Source organism: Petaurus breviceps, unplaced genomic scaffold (assembly GCF_028583685.1).
Source record: "Petaurus breviceps papuanus isolate PSGF00001 unplaced genomic scaffold, PetGlider_PUasm1.0 78, whole genome shotgun sequence".
NCBI classification, from domain to species: Eukaryota; Metazoa; Chordata; class Mammalia; order Diprotodontia; family Petauridae; genus Petaurus; species Petaurus breviceps.
The window spans coordinates 2,991,264-2,994,356 of record NW_027186502.1 but is presented as its reverse complement, the minus strand read 5'-3'; positions in this window follow the sequence as shown (position 1 = coordinate 2,994,356).

The window sequence follows — 3,093 nt, the reverse complement described above, 5'->3', positions numbered from 1 at the left end:
ATATTTTTGGCACAATTAGTTCTTCATGGTGTAATTGTAGAGAAAAGTCCAGATTTGGAATTCTGACTCTTTTAAGACATGGCCTTGGCACTTGCTAGTCAGGCGATCATGGAAAAGCCACTTGACCCCTTTATCTTTTTTTCTTATTTACTGTTTTAATTTTCCCCAGTTACTTGCAAAAACAATTTTTAACATTCATTCTTAAAATTTTTAGTTCCAGATTCTCTCCTTCCCCACTCCTCATTGAGAAGGCAAGCAATTTGATATAGATTATGCATGTGTAGTCAAGCAAAACATTTCCATAATAGTCATGCATGTGACCTTTAAAAAAGTTTTTCCCTTGACCTCTTTAAAACTGTTTTCTCATCTTTAAAATGGGCTGATGATATTGTAATAGCCTGCTTCACAGAGTTGTGTTGTGAGGAAAGTAATTTGTAAATCTTATGTCAATATATGTTATCACTCTCATAGATAGAGTCAGTGGGTTAATGGATGGAAATCAGGAGACTTCAAATAATAGCTTAAAACATAAGCAAGACAAATTCTTGGCCAAGGACCAAGTCTGCTGAGAATGTTATCTGCCAAGAGTCTACCAAATACAATCAAAAGAGTTTTTAAAACTGAAAGGGAAGGAGAGGAAACTGCCTTCATATCTAACACTGGTAACCTATTCTCAAGGGACTAGAGTACTATGCCTGTTCTCTACACTAAAGGGACCCCTCCACTCTGGACCCACGCATGTATGGAGTCCTTGGGAATCCTCGCTTCTAATGAAAGGAGTTAAAGATGCCCTTTTCTCATATTTTTACGTCTCCATGATGGAACTCCTTGAAAAAATGACTTAAATCAGCTTTGGCTCTTGTTCTCTAGGGTTTCCACAAAAGAGAGCAATAGAAAAGTACTTGTGGGACAGGTCCTTTATTTTCTAGATAAAATAGAGTAAACCTTTTTAAAGCACCTACTATGTGCCAAGCACTTTGTTAAATGCTGGGGATACAAATAAAAAGGAAAGACAGTCCCTGCCCTCAAGGAGCTTCAAACCTAGTTGAAGTAGACAACCCAGAAAAGAAGCTGAAAGGGGGAGGGAATGCCAGAGGGTACCTGGATGGTGGTGGGCCAAGCAGAGCAGCTGGTAACAAATGGAGCCCTCTAAAGGAAGCTATGGGAGGAATTTTTTTGCTGTGTCCTTAGTCCTCCCCTCAAGAAGCAGAAGCAACTGAGAGCCCTGATTAGGTGTAAGTAGCAAAACTGAAGCAATCCTCAAGATGAATCCTATCCTTGGCAAGGCTAGGGTAGATTATGGTAAAGTCAAAACCAAACAATAACTGGTAGTAAATTCCTACACCTAAAAATGCCGAATATAAATTCCCACATAGCCTTAAAACATGATGCAGAAACTTAGTACTATTATATCCTCTTAAAAGTTAAGACAGGGGGCGGCTAGGTGGTGCAGTGAATAGAGCACCGACCCTAGAGTCAGGAGGATCTGAGTTCAAATTGGGCCTCAGACACAACACAAAAACTAGCCATGTGACCTTGGGCAAGTCACTAAACCATACATAAGGATCCCTGCAGGTGCATTATTATTTTATAAAAGGACACATTAATTTTATGCTTTAATGTATTTTAAATTACTTTATTAAATACTTTCTAATTATATTTAGATCAAATTGCTCTGGAGTACATTTGACATCTCTGGTTTAGGGCATGAGTAGCAGAACATTTCCTAGAAGCAGTTTCTTTCCTATTTTTAGAGTCATTGATGAGGTAGCAAAATGGTCCTACACCATTTAGTTTACAAGTAAGAGACTGGGGGGCAGAAGGGGAGGGATTAGTACTGCTGGTGTAAGGGCTTGCCAAGCTTCTTTCAGGGCTCTCATCTACCTTTGGTGTCCACCTGTGGGCTCTTACCTGTGACTCCAGGAAGCTGTAGCATGCACAAGCTGCTACACCCCAGTAAATCATTGAGGGTAACCAATGGGCCTCTCATCCAGCAGATGAAAACAATTCATTCCAATGGCCATGAAGGTGGCTGAAACAGGCCCTTAGAGAAGCCAAGGTCATCCATTGCATCCTGGGCCATCACCAGTCATACTGACTTTGTCTTGCCACTGGGTTTTTATGACTCTGGAAGATAGTGAGGCTCATGACTTTGTGCAACTATGCCTCACTTAAGTACTATTCACCTAGGAGTCAAGGTCGCACCCTGTGATGTCATCGCTCTTCAAAAATGAAGGACAAACAACAATGACCAGACTAGGAACCACAGCCATATTTACCTACTCTTTTGAAGACATTCATACAATCAATCAAATCAACATAGATTAAACACCTACTAAGTGCTAGGCACTGTACAAAGTACTGGGAATACAAAAAGAGGCAAAAGACAGTACTTGCCTTTGAGGAGCTTACAGTCTAATGGGGGAGACAATATGCAAACAAATATATACAAAGAATCCGTATTCAGGAGAAATAGGAAATAATTAAAAGACAGAAAGCACTGGAATTAAAACGGGAAGACTTCCAGTAGAAGGTAGGATAGTTGGGATTTAAAGGAAGCCCGGAGGTCATTAGTCAGAGAGGAGGAGGAACAGCATCTCAGTCATGGAGCATGGCAGAGGAAATGCCTGCAGTCAAGAAATGGGCTCTAAACACACCCTGAAGGTTTGGGGAGTATCTTTTCTACATATTTGTTTATTTATTTTTAGGTTTCAACATTCACCTTTATAAGACTTTGAGTTGCAAATTTCCCCCCTTCATTCCCTCCCTACTCCCCAAGACAACATGCAATCTGATATAGGCTATACACGCACAATCATTTTAAACATATGTCCACATTTGTCATGTTGTGAAAGAAGGATCAGAACAAAAGGAAAAAACTGAGAAAGAAAAAACAAAAAAAGAGAAAATAATATGCTTCAATCTACATTCAGACTTCATAGTTCTTTCTCTGGATGTGGATAGCATTTTCCATCATGGGTCTTTTGGATCGTCGTGTTGCTGAGAAGAGCTAAATCTATCCAAGTTGGTCATCCTATAATGCTGCTCTTACCATGTACAGTGTTCTCCTGGTTCTACTCACTTCACTCAACA